We start from the raw sequence: 18,369 nt of genomic DNA, 5'->3' as shown, positions 1-18,369 counted from the left end.
CACTGTTGATCTGTAATCTAAACTGATTTAGGCAAAAAAAATTTAGCACCTGACAATTTGACCCCCTCTATAATATATCATGATGAATTTGATGGATTGGCTTTACGCTACACAGTACTACTCAATTCCTCATTTTATGATTGGATTCCCCCGCCACCAATTATGCTTTTGGTTTGGCCCGGTCCTCAGAGGCCGCGGTTTGTAAAGGGTAAAAAAAGTTGCGCAAGGCTTGTAAGAAGAATGGTGCAATAGCTCCTCTCTCTCTCTCTCTCCTCTCTCTTCTTAACAAAACCCTTAATTCTGTGAGCTAACGTGTAACAAATAAAGAAGTACAGTCACATTTAACATGGTAAATTCACAAGCACGAATAAGAATAATATAGAAAATGATATTTTTCAAATGGAGAAAGTTTCTATTGGAAAGTGGCGAGATGCGCATCTCGTGTGTGAGTGATATTTCTCAAAACAAGTGATAATTGGTAACGGTTATATTGGGCTCAATTTTGTGAGTTTAAAGACAACTTTGGTATTATTATAAACTTTGAAACTGGTTTTTAGTAGGCTACAGAATTAGAGAAGTGATGTTTCTCTGAACCTCAGGCAGTATTCTCAAGCAAGCCTGTTTCTCTCCCCAGTCAGTGGCAGCCTGCCTGTCTCACAGACTCTGAACATCAGCAGCAACCTATCCTCCTTAATTATGTTTAGAAAACAAATGTGAAGGCCAGAATTGTGGGGGGAGAGCACTCATCATGTTCATGCAGAATACTTCCAGAACCACCATATTGTATTTCAATTGAGAAAATCTACAAAATAAATTGGCCAACCCTAGTCTTCATTGATAGGGACGCAAGTGACGTTGCACAGCAGTAAGATGGTTTCATCTGATGTTCCCCCATGATGAAAGGGAGCCATAACAGAAAAGGTTTGGGAAGCACTGATCTAGCTAATGATTAGCACAAATACAGATGGGCAACCCCATGCTTCAGCCTATTGATTTATTCATAACCACTATGCTGCATCAGTTGGGCTACAGGTGATAATGCTTATTAACACACCAGCCTGATAATATGGACCAATATGTTGTTAGGCTCATTTTTGCAGGGGAAAATCATATTTTAATGGTCACCATCATTTTATTAATTATGGAGTAGGAAAAACACGTGATGCAACGCTCAATTAAACGGAAACAGTGCTGTTCTGAATGACCAGTAAAAAAATGGGGAGAGGTTGGGTGTTCGAAATGCACCACTGCCTTTCAAATACGTCACTAATTGCTTCAAGCCGCACCCACCAAACGAAGAACATGTAGGCTACCTCAAAGTCTGTTCAAGAACATTGAAGGATGTTTTGGAGGAACCGTGTCTTTGGAGGAAACGTGTCGTTCAGTACAACCCGTTATGCAATGTAGCAAACGTTCAATCGATCTTAACGCACTCCAGAACTGACCTTCTCATAGTTGTTCTATGAAGAAATCGCCAAGCGTGGTGTGTTCAATTAACAGGTGTGCCTTGTTAAAAGTTAATTTGTGGAATTTCTTTCCTTCTTAATGTGTTTGAGCCAATCAGTTGTGTTGTGACAAGGTAGGGTTGGTATACAGAAGATAGCCCTATTTGGTAAAAGACCACGTCCATATTATGACAAGAACAGCTCAAATAAGCGAAGAGAAATGACAGTCCATCAATGCTTTAAGACATGAAGGTCAGTCAATATGGAAAATGTAAAGTACTTTGAACGTTTCTTCAAGTGCAGTCGCAAATACCATCAAGCGTTATAATGAAACTGGCTCTCATGAGGACCGCCGCAGGAAGGAAGACCCAGAGTTACCTCTGCTGCAGAGGATAAGTTCATTAGAGTTACCAGCCTAAGAAATTGCAGCCCAAATAAATGCTTCACAGAGTTCAAGTGACAGACACATCTCAATATCAACTGTTCAGAGGAGACTGCGTGAATCAGGCCTTCATGGTCGAATTGCTGCAAAGAAACCACTACTAAAGGACACCAATAAGAAGAAGAGGCTTGCTTTGTTCAAGAAACACAAGCAATGGACAGTAGACCGGTGGAAATCTATCCTTTGGTCTGATGAGTCCAAATTTTAGATTTTTGGTTCCAACCGCCGAGACGCAGAGTAGGTGAACAGATTATCTCCGCATGTGTGGTTCCCACCGTGAAGCATTGATGAGGAGGTGTGATGGTGTGGGGGTGCTTTGCTGGTGACACTGTCAGTGATTAATTTAGGCACACAGGAATTCAAGGCACACTTAACCAGCATGGCTACCACAGCATTCTGCAGCGATACACCATCCCATCTGGTTTGCGATTAGTGGGACTATCATTTGTTTTTCAACAGGACAATGACCCAACACACCTCCAGGCTGTGTAAGGGCTTATTTGGCCAAGAAGGACGGTGATGGAGTGCTGCATCAGATGACCTGGCCTCCACAATCACCCAACCTCAACCCAATTGAGATGGTTTGGGATGAGTTGGACCACAGAGTGAAGGAAAAGCAGCTAACAAGTGCTCAGCATATGTGGGAACTCCTTCAAGACTGTTGGAAAAGCATTCCAGGTGAAGCCGGTTGAGAGAATGCCAAGAGTGTGCAAAGCTGTCATCAAGGCAAAGGGTGGCTACTTTGAAGAATCTAAAATCTAAAATATATTTTGATTTGTTTAACACGTTTTTTGGTTACTACATAGTTTTGATGTCTTCACTATTATTCTACAGTGTAGAAAATAGTAAACAATGAAGAAAAACCTTTGAATGACTAGGTGTGTCCAAACTTGACTGGTACTGTATATACAGTGGGGAAAAAAAGTATTTAGTCAGCCACCAATTGTGCAAGTTCTCCCACTTAAAAAGATGAGAGAGGCCTGTAATTTTCATCATAGGTACACGTCAACTATGACAGACAAATTGAGAATATTTTTTCCAGAAAATCACATTGTAGGATTTTTTATTAATTTATTTGCAAATTATGGTGGAAAATAAGTATTTGGTCACCTACAAACAAGCAATCTCACAGACCTGTAACTTCTTCTTTAAGAGGCTCCTCTGTCCTCCACTCGTTACCTGTATTAATGGCACCTGTTTGAACTTGTTATCAGTATAAAAGACACCTGTCCACAACCTCAAACAGTCACACTCCAAACTCCACTATGGCCAAGACCAAAGAGCTGTCAAAGGACACCAGAAACAAAATTGTAGACCTGCACCAGGCTGGGAAGACTGAATCTGCAATAGGTAAGTGTCAAGAGTTGCTGTAGGTAGGTGTGGTGTGGAATCAGGCGCAGGACGCAGAAGTTAAGTCCAACAAAGACTTTAGTAGATCACACAAAATATAATCCAAAAACAGCCCGGAGGCGAGAAAAGCGCGCACAGGCGTAAACAAACGGGCGCACTAAACATGTGCGTAATCTTCTCCTTAAAACAAACAAGGAGGTAAGCTACAAAATAGCGCACCAAAACAGGTAGCGCAGCAACACGACAAGGAACAATTACACACAACACCTAAACTAACAACAAGGAACTAAATAGGGTGCTTAATGAGACATAACACAAAACAGGTGTGACAAACAGACAAAACCAATCAAACAAGAAACATAGAACGGTGGCAGCTAGTACTCCGGAGACGACGACCGCCGAAACCTGCCCGAACAAGGAGGGGCCGCCGCGGCGAAACCGTGACAAGTACCCCCCTTGACGCGGCTGCCCAGCCGTGGCGCCGCCCCGGCCTCGGGGACGACCAGGAGGACGCGGAGCAGGGCGCGTAGGATGACCACGATGGAATTCGGTCAGCAGGGGACGGATCCAGAATGTCCCTCCTCGGCACCCAGCACCGCTCCTCCGGACCGTACCTCCCACTCCACGAGATATTGGAGACCCCCCATCCGGCGTCTCGAATCCAGGATGGTCCGAATAGTGTACGCCGGAGCCCCTCGATGTCCAACGGGGCGGAGGAGTCTCCTCTATCTCAAAATCCCGGAGTGGACCAGCTACCACCGGCCTGAGGAGAGACACATGGAACGAGGGTTAATATTCTTGTAATCAATGGGCAGTTGTAACCTGTAACACACCTCGTTCAATCTCCCTCAGGACTTTAAAAGGCCCCACAAACCGCCGACCCAGCTTCCCGGCAGGGGGCAGGCGGAGGGGCAGGTTTCTGGTTGAGAGCCAGACTCGATCTCCAGGTGCGTACACTGGCCCCTCACTGCGGTGTAGGTAGGCGGCTCGTCTTCTGTCGACGGATGACTCGCTGCAGATGGACGTGTGCAGCCGTTCCCACGTCCTCCGAGCGCCGCACCCACTCATCCACAGCAGGGGCCTCGATCTGGCTCTCATGCCAAGGTGCCAGAACCGGCTGGTACCTCTAACACACACTGGAAAGGGGGTTAGTCTAGTGGAGGAGTGGCGGAGAGAGTTCTGTGCCATCTCGGCCCCAGGGGCACATATCTCGCCCACTCCCTCGGCCGCCCTGACAATATGACCTCAGAAACCTACCCACATCCTGGTTGACTCTGCTCGACCTGCCCATTACTCTCGGGTGGTAACCCGAGGTAAGGCTCACCCGAGACCCCCAACCGTTCCATAAAGGCTCTCCAGACTCTGGAGGTAAACTGGGGGCCTCGATCGACACTATATCCTCGGGCACCCGAATGCGGAAGAGATGAGTAAATAGAGCCTCAGCGGTCTGTAGGAGCAGTAGGAGACCCGGCATGGGAAGGAGACGACAGGCCTTTTCGAGAACCGATCCACAAACGACCAGGATGGTGGTATTCCCTTGTGAGGAGGGAAGGTCGGTAACAAAATCCACCGAGAGGTGAGACCAGGGTCGTTATGGAACGGGCAGGGGTTGTAATTTACCCCCTGGGCAAGTGTCTGGGCGCCTTACACTGGGCACACACTGAGCAGGAGGAGACATAAACCCTCACATCCCTGGCTAACGTTGGCCACCAGTATTTTGTACTAAGGCAGTGCACTGTCCGGCCAATACCTGGATGTCCAGAGGAGGGTGACGTGTGAGCCCAATAAATCAGCCGATCCCGACCTCGAGCGGGACGACGTCCACCCACGGACACTGTGGAGGGCTAGGGTCAAGTGCGAATGCCCGCTCGATCTCCGCATCGACCTCCCACACCACCGGTGCCACCAGACAAGACTCCGGTAGTATGGGAATGGGCTCCACGCACCTCTCCTCCGTGTCATACCGCCGAGACAGGGCATCTGCCTTCCCGTTCTGGGACCCAGGGATGGGTGATCTTGAAACACAAACCGGGCGAAACATAGTCCATCGAGCCTGGCGAGGATTCAGTCTCCTGCTGCCCGAATGTATTCCAGGTTACGGTGGTCGGTCAGAATGAGGAAAAGGGGTGTTGAGCCCCCTCAAGCCAATGCCTCCACACCTTTAGGGCCTGTACTACGGCTAACGAGCTCCCTGTCCCCTACGCCATTATTCCGCTCCGCCGGACTGGCTTCTTAGAATAAAAGCACAGGGGCGGAGCTTAGGTGGTGTGCCGGACCGTTAGAAAGAACTGCCCCGATCACGGCCTCAGACGCCTCTACCTCTACTTGGAAGGGTAAAGTGGGATCCGGGTGCGCCAGCACTGGAGCCGAGGTAAACAGGTCCTTCAGTCTCCCAAAAGCCCTGTCCGCCTCAGCCGACCACCGCAAGCGCACCGGACCCCCTTCAGGAAGAGACGTTATGGGAGCTGCCACCTGTCCAAAACCCCGGATAAACCTCCGGTAGTAATTGTAAAACCCAAGAACCGCTGCACCTCTTTAACCGTAGTTGGGGTTGCCAATTACGCACGGCAGACACCCGGTCAACCTCCATTCTCACCCTGACGCAGACAACTGGTAACCCAAAAAGGAGACTGACTCCTGGAAGAACAGACATTTCTCGGCTTTGACATACAGGTCATGCTCCAACAGTCTCCTCAAACCTGCGCACCAGGGCTACATGCTCAGCCCGAGTAGAACTGTACACAAGAATATCATCTATGTACACCACTACCCCTGCGCCTGCATGTCCCGAAAATCTCATCTACAAAAGATTGGAAGACTGATGGAGCATTCATTAAACCATATGGCATGACAGATACTCGTAATGGCCGGAGGTAGTACTAAATGCTGTCTTCCACTCATCGCCTCTCCCTAATGCGCACCAAGTTATATGCGCTCCTGAGGTCCAATTTTTGTGAAGAACCGTCCTCGTGTAAGGACTCCGTCATGGTCGCAATCAGCGGGAGTGGATAACTATATTTCACAGTCACCTGATTGAGACCGCGGTAATCAATACACGGACGCAAACCTCCATCCTTTTTCTTCACAAAAAGAAGCTCGAGGACGCGGAGAAGTGGAGGACCGTATGTATCCCTGTCTCAGAGACTCGGCAATGTATGTCTCCATTGCCCTTTTCTCCTCCTGTGACAAAGGATAACATGGCTCAGCGGGGCGCAGCTCCTGCCTGGAGGGTCTATCGCACAATCCCCCTGTCTATGAGGCGGCAACCGTGCCGCTCTTGTTTTACTAAACACGAAAAGCAAATCCTCATACTCAGGCGGAATGTGCAGTGCTGGCATCTGGTTCGGACTCTCCACCGAGGTCGCCCCTACGGAAACACCCAGACATAGCCCCTCACACTGAGCAGATCACCCTTTAAGAGCCTTCTCTCGCCACGAAATCGTAGGATCATGGGTAATCAACCAGGGAAGCCCCAGTACCACCGGATACGCAGGGAGAGTCGATCAGATAGAGTTGAATCGTCTCCTCATGACCCTCCTGCGTCATCATCCTAAGTGGCGCCGTGACCTCCCTAATCAACCCAGATCCTAACGAACGACTATCTAGGGCATGTACAGGGAAAGGCTTATCGACCCCGGGAAGTAGGGGAATCCTAACTCAACACAGAATTCTACGATCTACAAAATTCCCAGCTGCGCCTGAATCGACTAGCGCCTTATGCTGGGAACGAGGTGCAACCTGTGGGAAACAAACAGGTAATGTTAAGTGTACGACAGAAAGCTCCTGGGTAAGTAGGGAGCCTACTCACCTGGGAGGACTCCCCAATGTGTGACCTGCCATCTCCCTCACCAGGGGACCCTCCCAGCACCTAGCCGCGGTGTGCCCTCCGCGGCCACAGTTGGTGCAGGAGACTGCCCCCTCGCGCCTTCTACTCCTCCTCTGAGCGCCAGCACCTCCGAGCTCCATCGGGCTCGGCTCGGAGGCGCTGGAGGGTGGAATGGGCGGCCCCCACCTGGGACGTCCCGCTGGTCGTCGAGCAGGGTGTCCAGCCGAATGGCCATGTCCACCAACTGGTCAAATGTTAGTGTAGTATCCCTGCACGCTAACTCTCTGCGGACGTCCTCCGAAGGCTGCATCTAAAGTGGTCTATGAGGGCCCGCTCATTCCACCCTGCATCTGCCGCTAGAGTCCGGAACTCCAGCGCAAACTCTTGAGCGCTCCTCATCCCCTGTCGGAGGTAGAATAGACGCTCCCCGCCGCCTCCCTTCTGGTGGATGGTCGAAGACCGCACGGAAGCGGCGGGAGAACTCCGCACAGGTGACTGTGGCGCGTCTATTCCCCTCCATCCGGCGTTGGCCCACTCCAACGCCTTGCCGGGTGAGACAGGAGATGAGGGCGGAAACGCTCTCGTATCCCAGGGCGCCGGGTGTATGGTGGCAAGGTAGAGCTCCACCTGTAACAGGAACCCCTGACACCCGGCAGCGGTGCCGTCGTACGCCCTCGGGAGCGAGAGCCGAATCCCACTGGGTTCCGGTTGTTGGACGGGCGGGTTGACAGAAGGTGATGGTGCGGTAGGTGGAGGTGTGGGTACATCGCTGGTCTCCCAACGATGGAGAATGTTCATCACCCGGTCCAAAGCGTGCCCGATCTGATTAATCCGATCATCTTGACCTCGGAGACGCTCCTCCATGATGTCGGTGGGTGCTCCTGCTGATTCCATAAGAGGTGTGTAATTCTGTCAAGAGTTGCTGTAGGTAGGTGTGGTGTGGAATCAGGCGCAGGACGCAGAAGTTAAGTCCAACAAAGACTTTAGTAGATCACACAAAATATAATCCAAAAACAGCCCGGAGGCGAGAAAAGCGCGCACAGGCGTAAACAAACGGGCGCACTAAACATGTGCGTAATCTTCTCCTTAAAACAAACAAGGAGGTAAGCTACAAAATAGCGCACCAAAACAGGTAGCGCAGCAACACGACAAGGAACAATTACACACAACACCTAAACTAACAACAAGGAACTAAATAGGGTGCTTAATGAGACATAACACAAAACAGGTGTGACAAACAGACAAAACCAATCAAACAAGAAACATAGAACGGTGGCAGCTAGTACTCCGGAGACGACGACCGCCGAAACCTGCCCGAACAAGGAGGAGGGGCCGCCTCGGCCGAAACCGTGACAGTAAGCAGCTTGGTTTGAAGAAATCAACTGTGGGAGCAATTATTAGGAAATGGAAGACATACAAGACCACTGATAATCTCCCTCGATCTGGGGCTCCACGCAAGATCTCACCCTGTGGGGTCAAAATGATCACAAGAACGGTGAGCAAAATCCCAGAACCACACGGGGGGACCCTAGTGAATGACCTGCAGAGAGCTGGGACCAAAGTAACAAAGCCTACCATCAGTAACACACTACGCCGCCAGGGACTCAAATCCTGCAGTGCAAGACGTGTCCCCTGCTTAAGCCAGTACATGTCCAGGCCCGTCTGAAGTTTGCTAGAGTGCATTTGGATGATCCAGAAGAGGATTGGGAGAATGTCATATGGTCAGATGAAACCAAAATAGAACTTTTTGGTAAAAACTCAACTCGTCGTGTTTGGAGGACAAAGAATGCTGAGTTGCATCCAAAGAACACCATACCTACTGTGAAGCATGGGGGTGGAAACATCATGCTTTGGGGCTGTTTTTCTGCAAAGGGACCAGGACGACTGATCCATGTAAAGGAAAGAATGAATGGGGCCATGTATCGTGAGATTTTGAGTGAAAACCTCCTTCCATCAGCAAGGGCATTGAAGATGAAACGTTGCTGGGTCTTTCAGCATGACAATGATCCAAAACACACCGCCCGGGCAACGAAGGAGTGGCTTCGTAAGAAGCATTTCAAGGTCCTGGAGTGGCCTCAGCCAGTCTCAGATCTCAACCCCATAGAAAATCTTTGGAGGGAGTTGAAAGTCTGTGTTGCCCAGCGACAGCCCCAAAACATCACTGCTCTAGAGGAGATCTGCATGGAGGAATGGGCCAAAATACCAGCAACGGTGTGTGAAAACCTTGTGAAGACTTAAAGAAAACGTTTGACCTGTGTCATTGCCAACAAAGGGTATATAACAAAGTATTGAGAAACTTTTGTTATTGACCAAATACTTATTTTCCACCATAATTTGCAAATAAATTCATTAAAAATCCTACAATGTGATTTTCTGGAAAAAAATTCTCATTTTGTCTGTCATAGTTGACGTGTACCTATGATGAAAATTACAGGCCTCTCTCATCTTTTTAAGTGGGAGAACATGCACAATTGGTGGCTGACTAAATACTTTTTTGCCCCACTGTATATTAGGTTTATAAATGAAATACTGTCTACTCGAGAAATTTGACATTACAGTATTCCGACGTAGCCTACAAACGAAAAGGTGAACTGTCTGTTCTACCGTTAAACTGCACTTCAGATCGGATCGCATAGAGCAAAATACATTAAATAAATACATTTTCGCTCTTCTCACTAATGGCAAATGTTATTACATTTATCTGCTCTTGCAATGGAATACTTCAACCACTAGAAACTGTGCGTATGCATGGTCTAAAGTTTGCCGGATGATAAGCACATTCTCACATCAAGTTACGTTTTTATAAATGCCAACTTGTGCGTGAAAACTGGCGTATGTATGTTTTGGGGCATATTTTGTTCGTACGCAATGTTTATAAATGATGCCCCAGGTCATACTCAGTGTAACTTTAAATATTTCCACCACCCAACCTTTACTCATCGTTAAAGGAGTAACTGTTGTTTGTAATGTCAGAATGTCTCCTGTTATTTTATTCCTTCCCTCATCCCCTTAGTCAATACTAATCCTATCACTACCATTGCAATAGGAAATAGTTCTGTAATTAATTTTGCTGTGAGCGTGATGTGATCCATGGGATTTTATGACAGGAATATTGACAGATGGAGAGAATGAGGGAGAGTGCGTTAAGTAGTAGATTAATATTATAGAGGGAAGGAGTGAGGGAGGGAGAGAGGGAGGGAGAGCTTCAGTCGCAGTGGAAAAACATCCTTATAAACACTCTCAGAGCATGTCAGTCTTAAACCTTTTGTATAAGAGTCTTCTCAACCACTACTCTTAATACCGCACATTGCGCACAGTATTTCTCCAGAATTAGGAGCTATTTTTGTATACTGTATGCAGAAAGGTTTGATGATTATTTCTAAGAGGATAGTACAGTACTGTATATGAAACACAGCATGTAAAGTGTTGGTCCCATGTTTCATGAGATGAGATAAAAGATCACAGAAATTGTCCATATGCACAGAAAAAAGCTTATTTCTCTCTAATTTTGTGCACACAATTGTTTACATCCCTGTTAGTTAGCATTTCTCCTTTGCCAAGATAGTCCATCCACCTGACAGGTGTGGCATATCAATAAGCTGATTAAACAGCATTATCATTACACAGGTGCACCTTGTGCTGGGGACAATAATAGGACACTCTAAAAGGTGCAGTTTTGTCACACAACCCAATGTCACAGATGTCTCAAGTTTTGAGGGAGCATGCAATTGGCATGCTGACTGCTGGTATGTCCGCCAGAGCTGTTGCCAGAAAATTGAATGTTCATTTCTCTACCATAAGCCGCTTCCAACGTCGTTTTATAGAATTTGGCAGTACGTCCAACCGGCCTCACAACTGCAGACCACGTGTATGGCGTCGTGTGGGGGCGAGCAGTTTGCTGATGTCGACGTTGTGAACAGAGTGCCCCATGGTGGGGTTATGGTGTGGGAAGGCATAAGCTACGGACAACGAACACAATTGCAATTTGAATGCACAGAGATACCGTGACGAGGTCCTGAGGGTCATTGTCGTGCCATTCATCCGCCGCCATCACCTCATGTTTCAGTATGATAATGCAAGGCCTGCCCCATGTCGCAAGGATCTGTACACAATTCCTGGAAACTGAAAATGTCCCAGTTCTTCCATGATCTGCATACTCACCAGACATGGATCGACGTGTACAACAGCGTGTTCCAGTTCCCGCCAATATCCAGCAACTTCACACAGCCATTGAAGAGGAGTGGGACAACATTCCACAGGCCACAATCAACAGCCTGATCAACTCTATGCAAAGGAGATGTGTCGCACTGCATGAGGCAAATGGTGGTCACACCAGATATTGACTGGTTTTCTGATCCACGCCCCTACCTTTTTATGAGCCGTCCTCCCCTCAGAAGCCTCCACTGATATAAAATGCCTGTTATGTAATGGGCCTTGGAGAACTTTGGATTTTTGAAACACCTGAAACAGCTTTTTCTTATCCAACCTCCCCCCTCCATCCTCACTTATGGAAAACCACATGAATTTCACATATGAACGCGTGAAAATGTGATCACGTGATTTAATGTGAAGCAACATGTGAATGTTTTTTTTTTTTTTTTTTTAACTACACGTGACAACGTTTGAGCACGTGAGAGCATGCTCTCGTGAAATTATTGTGAAATAAATGTGACAAAATGGGGATGCAAAATTTCAACATGTGATACCATGAAATTACATATGTTACAACATTTGAGCACGTGAAAGCCCATGTGTCAAATGTAATTTAGAAATATCTTACTTTAAAAGGCATAATTTACATTAATTCAATTTAAACTGTCATGGTCCCCTGCAGGTTTTGTTTAGTTCCTGGTTTGTTCCAGGAATGTCCCCAAGGACGTTTTTAGGACATTCCCTGAACGTTGTGTCCCCTGGAGGTTTTGTCTAGTTGCGGTGTAAATACTACAAAATGTTAATGTATTTGTTCAGCTAAATTAAGGTGTTAATGTTAAAGGACAGTATGCTGCTGATTACTTGGGACTCAACCTCACTTGGGATTTGAACTCACAACCTCTCGGTTGCTAGCTACCTGAAGTTCCTGCTGCACCAACAGGTCCCGTGTAGCTCAGTTGGTAGAGCATGGCGCTTGCAACGCCAGGGTTGTGGGTTTGTTTCCCACGGGGGGCCAGTATGAAAAAATTAATAAATGTGTATATATATATGCACTCACTTAACTGTAAGTCGCTCTGGATAAGAGCGTCTGCTAAATGACTAAAATGTAAATGTAAAAATGTCTGTGGACAGAATTGAAATTGGCTATATATTTATTGCCAAGAATATATTTCTGCACTTTGCTTCTCACAAGTTGCAGTAGAAATAAAGTAAATATATACAAGAACTTGGTGTTATTTCTATAAAATGACAGTATGGTGCTGCATTCTGAATTCAATTACTGTAAAATCTCTCTCTCAATTACTGTAAAATCTCTCGCTCTCTCACACACACACGCACCCCTCCCCCCACACACACAGACACACACGTAGACGGGGCTTCATGCATCCATTATTTTAAAGGGTGCACAAAGTCCCCTTACAAAAAAAACACGATTTCCAAATGTTTTGCTCATGTGAAACCATGTTTTTTTGGAACTCTTCACATATTATGTGGATTTTCACATTTTAAATCAGGTGAAACCATGTCTTTTTGGAACACATGTTATGGGTGTGCTTGTAATCGTTAAGGACTGGGCACTTTTTTTGTATGAAATAAAAACTGAATGGAGCTAATAATTGTGTGATTATCTGACAACACCAACGAAAAAGTAACAGTGCTCAGGGACACTTGACATTAAGGCCTAAACTGTAAAAAACGTAACTTGTTTTTACGGTAACTTACTGTCAGCCAGTTACCTGTAAGTTGCTGTAAAAAAATGTATAGTATGTTACCGTAAATTCGAAATATACTTTGGTTTAACAGTAAATTACTGTAAAGAAAGTGCTTATTTCATTACATTACTGTAAGAAACGTTGGTTTAACAGTAAACCAACGTTTCTTTGGAATTTACAGTAACATACTGTACTTTTTTTTACAGCAACTTACAGGTAACTGGCTGACAGTAAGTTACCGTAAAAACAAGTTACGTTTTTTACAGTTTAGGCCTTAATGTCAAGTGTCCCTGAGCACTGTTACTTTTTAGTTGGTGTTGTCAGATAATCGCACAATTATTGTCTTGATTCTGGGCAACTTTTAGCAAAGTGCAGAAATGTATTCTTGCCAGAAAATCTGTGGCCGATCGCTCTCATGGTCCACAGACCTGGTGGCGAAGCTGGAAATTCAGATTGCTGGTATCCAATAGGTTGTGTTCAAATCCCAGGTGTGGTTGTGTCCCAAGTGTGCCAGTCAATGTTGAGGTCAATTCTATTTAAATTACGGCCAATTCAGAAAGTAAACCCAATTCCACATTTTCTGGTATTGAAAATAATTGGAATTGGAATTTCTGTGTACTTCCTGAATAAAGGTCATTGTTGTATATTTACTGCCAAAATACAGTTAAGCTGTAAAAATACATTAAAAGTTGATTCCACTATTTTCACCACAACTCAGTAGCCAGTAACTTACTATAAAATTACAGGATTTTTTTGTGTGAAAACATGTGTTTTTGGAACATTTCACATGTGACATTTCACATGTGAACGTGTTTTTGGAAGGCTTCACACGTGACATTTCTAGGGCTGTCAAAGGTAATGTGTTAATAACGCGTTAAAGAGTTACATTTTTAATGCCGTTAATGCATTTTCTTAGTTTGACCCCCTGAACCATCCATAGTTCAAATTCAAGCCTCGGCAGCCGATGCACTAGTTTAACAAACACTTTACTAGCTCGCTACTCGTATGACTGAATGATGGAGAATACTTTAAGGGGCTTTTAAATGGCAAATTCAATTTAAAATCCCTCCCAGATGGCTCTCTGGATAAAACCAAAGTAATTTACATCTACTGCAAGGCTACATTTGTTTATCACCGAAGTACATCGAGTCTTTGTTATCATTTTACATTACATTTACATTTTAGTCATTTAGCAGACGCTCTTATCCAGAGCGACTTACAAGCGAAATACACCATTGACGAGCAGCAAGCTAACACAAGCAATAGCCAAGTGGATAGCTACAGCTTGCAGGCTAGTCCACATTGTGGAGGACGAAGCCTTGAGAGGGATGTAATTTGTATCACATCGAATGGAACGACTCAAAGTATGAGTTGAGAGCAACCGTCGTTACAAGAATACACGAGCTGTATGAAAGCGAGAGGGCTACGAAAGCGGGGGAGTTGAAACATGCAATGGCTGTTGCTCTCCCGGGAGACCACTGGACTTCGGTGAGTAACCACAACTACCTTTGGGTTACTGCGCTCCACATCGATGGAAACTGCATTCACACGCTCTGGCCGTAATGAAGACAGAAATGTGCGCCGAGCATTTCATGGATGTAGCATCTGCCTTTTTAACACCTGCCCTGCACCGCGCACAGCCTCCAAAGGTCCATCACAGTGTCCCTACAGAACAGCGGGTTCGACAATGCCCTAGCCAAATGCCAAGAAATTGTTGGGCATTTCAAACACAGACCACCAAACGCTGCAGAGCTAGGACGTAAATGGGCAAAAGGAGTCACATGTCACAAGTCCACTCTGGAAATGGTAAAGTGTGTCCACAGAAACCAACAACCACTGAGCGATGCGCTGACCCAACAGAAAACAAACCACCATGCCAACTACAGCTGAACTGCAGGAGAGAGTGAGAGAGAGCGAGTGCTTCCACTGCAGGTACTTGACTGAACTCTTCTGGGAGGAGAGAAGTACATTGGTGGTGTTGCCTGCTTTGTGCCATCTCCTCCGGGTGATGGAGAGCTCTGATGATGACCCTGTCTATGTGGTAAGATTCAAGCTGACATTCACAACAGACCTGGAGGAACGCAAGGAAAACACCAACCTCACATGGCTGAAAATCGCCACAGCCCTGGACCCAAGATTTAAGGACCTGAAGTGCCTTCCCAGACCTTAGCGGGGTGAGGTGTGGGCTTTGGTCAGCAACTTGCTGAAGGAAGAGAGGCCTGCACAGCAACCTGATAAGCCAACAGAGTCAGAGCCACCAAAGAAGAAAGCTGCCCTCTTGTTGAGTTCTTCTGACACTGATGAAGAGGAGTCCATTGAGAAATGTGTGGAGCGTTACAAAGCAGAGCCCAGCATCAACAGGGAGGACTGTCCACTACAGTGGTGGTCACAGCATGCAGGGGCACACACCAGGCTGGCGTGCATTGCACGAAGGTACCTGGCAACGCTTGCCACATCAGTACCTTGTGAGAGGTTGTTTTCACTCTCTGGGCATATCGTACAGAAGAAGAGAGCAGCTTTACCATCTGAAAATGTCAACAGGCTTGTTTGCCTTTGCTGCTAGCTCAGTGAAAAGAAATAGGTGGACGACTGAAGTGTATGGTCACAGGTTTATGTTCTGTGGAATTCACGACATTGTTGGACAGGTTTATACTCTTTGTTCTTTGTATCCATAGAGCCAGTTATTTTTTGTTATAGCCAACCCTCCAATCAGTAATTGGGAGAACAATAATTTGGAATGGCTGAAGCTTTAACTGTGTGTGTGTGTGTGTGTGTGTGTAGTTTCATGTTGTCACATGTTGTCACGTTAACTTCACATAAGATTAAACCATTCCAAACCATTATAGGTAAAGTAAGGTAATGGTATGGGGGTTTTAAAGTAAGTGGTATGCTGTTCAGCGAAAATATGACCTAATTTGTGATTTGAACTCATAACCTCTGGATTTAAGGTCCCCTGATATTTTTGCTGCGCCACGAAGTCTGCAGCGTTCCCTACACATTCATTACTATTTTAGTTATGAGTTATTCTCTCATCATTGATTACATTTACTTATTTCAGGAATTTGAGGGTTTTCTGTATAGTTGTCTAATGTTGGTGGGGCATATTTTTCTGTTTTAATATTACTCCTGAATTACTATGATAAATATAATCGTTTTTCTTGAGGGTATTTTTTAACAAAGCTGAGATTTACTTTGAAGTCCAAAGTGTAGCAATTCGGGTGAAATCAGTTATTAACACAGACAAAGTGGCGTAGCAGGAAGATCAGAATGCAGTGAACAAAGAGGTTGTGAGTTTACATCCCAGGTAAGGACATGTTGAATAATAATTACTGTGTAGTTAAACATACATAATGTAGTCATGTATCTCAAATATGTACATTGGAAACACTGTATCATAATGTCTCATTTTTGTTTGCAGGGCATCACCTTTGAAATCTCGTGACATTTTTTATCCACATGTGAAAGATTGTGATCACGTGAAAATCCAGATGTGAATCTTCATGGAATGTCATATGTGAAAATCCAGATGTGAAACTTCATGAAATGTTATGAAATTCAAGCCACATGATTATTATTTATTTTTTTGTAAGGGGACTCTAAAATAATGGATGCATGAAGCCCCTGTCTATGTGTGTGTTGGGTGTGCGTGTGAGAGATAGACGGAGAGAGAGAGAGAGTGAGAGTCTGACTCTGCATTGTCATACAGTCATGTGACTGCTGGGTCTCCTTGGAGACAGCAGCAGAGTAGTTCGTTGAGATACTGGCTCAGTTGAGAGCAGAGCGGACCAGGGTATGCAGCTGGCTACAGCAGCACTTGGATGGTTGGATGTATTTGGTTAGCCGCTAGCCAGACAGGTGCTTTCTACCCTCTAAAGGAGGTAAGTGAGATCTGATAGCCTCTTATCTTTGTCTTGGTTATCACTGAGTCAGTTATTATAGTATTAGATCCTACATGTTAGTGCACGCTGGCTTTTTCATACAGTTGGAGTTACTCTGAAATATTTGATTATAGGAAATCAGCATCTTACTAGAGACGTGTATGTGTCCTGTCTTGCTTAGACAGTAGAACATTCCAAAAGAGAAGTCTGCCCAGTGTCTATGTTCAGATTTGAGTATAAAGACAGAAATATCAGTGATTTCTCTCATCTCTTTCTTGTCTGAACGTGATCAAACATTCTATTTTTATTGTTTGGGATTGTATGTGTGGAGCCAGTTTAAAAATAGTAGCTAAAGAATATGTTCCATGGTGTGCTTTGAAGGTATTAGCTTGACTCTGGGGAAATCTAATATTGGATCTTCATAGTAATGCAAATACACTGCTGACCCCCTGAGGTTATACTCATGAGTAGTACTGTGATTGAATAATGAATTCAGTTGCTTTATTATGAGAAATATTGATACAAATATGATGAATACTGATTCAGTATAATGGTTATTCCCTTGCGTTCATAGAGAGGAGATAACACTTGTTTTCCGTCCCGTTCATTTGTGTACTGTCATGTGAGTACACAAACTAATGATCAGTTTCAGAACAGTGAAATGTCTGTGCAAACATACTAATATTACTTCCCTGACACTTACTGTTATGGAGACTCCTCTATATAATATAACGTCTTATTTATAGAAATGGTTCACTTCCATGAAGGTCAAACATTCTTTGAAGATATTTTGGAGAAACGTATGCTAAATACTTCTCAGTACTCATGGCTGTTTAAATTGTTGGAGGCTTGTAGCTGATTAATGGCTAAGCTACAAAGAGAGGTCTAGAGATAATGGATGAGAGATAGAAATAGTGAGAGTAACCATACAATGTTCTTTTTTGACCAATTGTATGCATGGGAGTGTGAAGTGAGATAGGCTACACTACAGTACTTTAGGAAGAATGCATGAGAGATCGAGATTACTTTGCAACAGTTTTTCTTCCATACATGGAAAGAGAGAAAGACAGATCAGGAGAGAAACAGACCAACACTAATTTACAACGGTTATTTCTCCATACATGGGACTACATCTTAGCTCTTATCCAGAGCGACTTACAGGAGCAATTAGGGTAGTGCCTTGCTCAAGGGCACATCAAAAGATGTTTCACCTAGTCAGCTCAGGGATTCAAACAAACGACCTTTCGGTGACTGGCTCAACGCTCTTAACCACTAGGCTACCTGCTGCCCTGGAGTGTTTGAATCTGAAATATGCAGATGTTTTGATCATGTTTAAAGAGTTTTCTGGTCCAAGCAGCAGAGTCTGCGTCTGAAATGGCACCCTATTCCCTATATAGTAGACTACTTTGGGCCCTGGTTAAAGGTGTTAAAGTGAATATGATGCCATTTCAGACGCACCCAGAGTGAGCCAATGAGTCTGGAGAAGCTAGCCAAACAGATTGAGCCCCAGCCAGCTAGCACAGGACCGCGGTGCTGATATGAAAGCCAGATGGACTTAATAGTC

General features: G+C 45.3%; 1 protein-coding gene across 10 annotated transcripts in view; it reads left to right on the top strand.

Annotated features, from left to right (window-relative positions):
* Positions 1-18,369, top strand: part of LOC121539554 (dystrobrevin beta) — a 64,578-nt gene that overhangs the window by 33,750 nt on the left and 12,459 nt on the right. The window lies entirely within an intron of this gene.

Source organism: Coregonus clupeaformis, chromosome 25 (genome assembly GCF_020615455.1).
Source record: "Coregonus clupeaformis isolate EN_2021a chromosome 25, ASM2061545v1, whole genome shotgun sequence".
NCBI classification, from domain to species: domain Eukaryota; kingdom Metazoa; phylum Chordata; class Actinopteri; order Salmoniformes; family Salmonidae; genus Coregonus; species Coregonus clupeaformis.
This window is presented reverse-complemented; position numbering and strand designations above follow the sequence as displayed.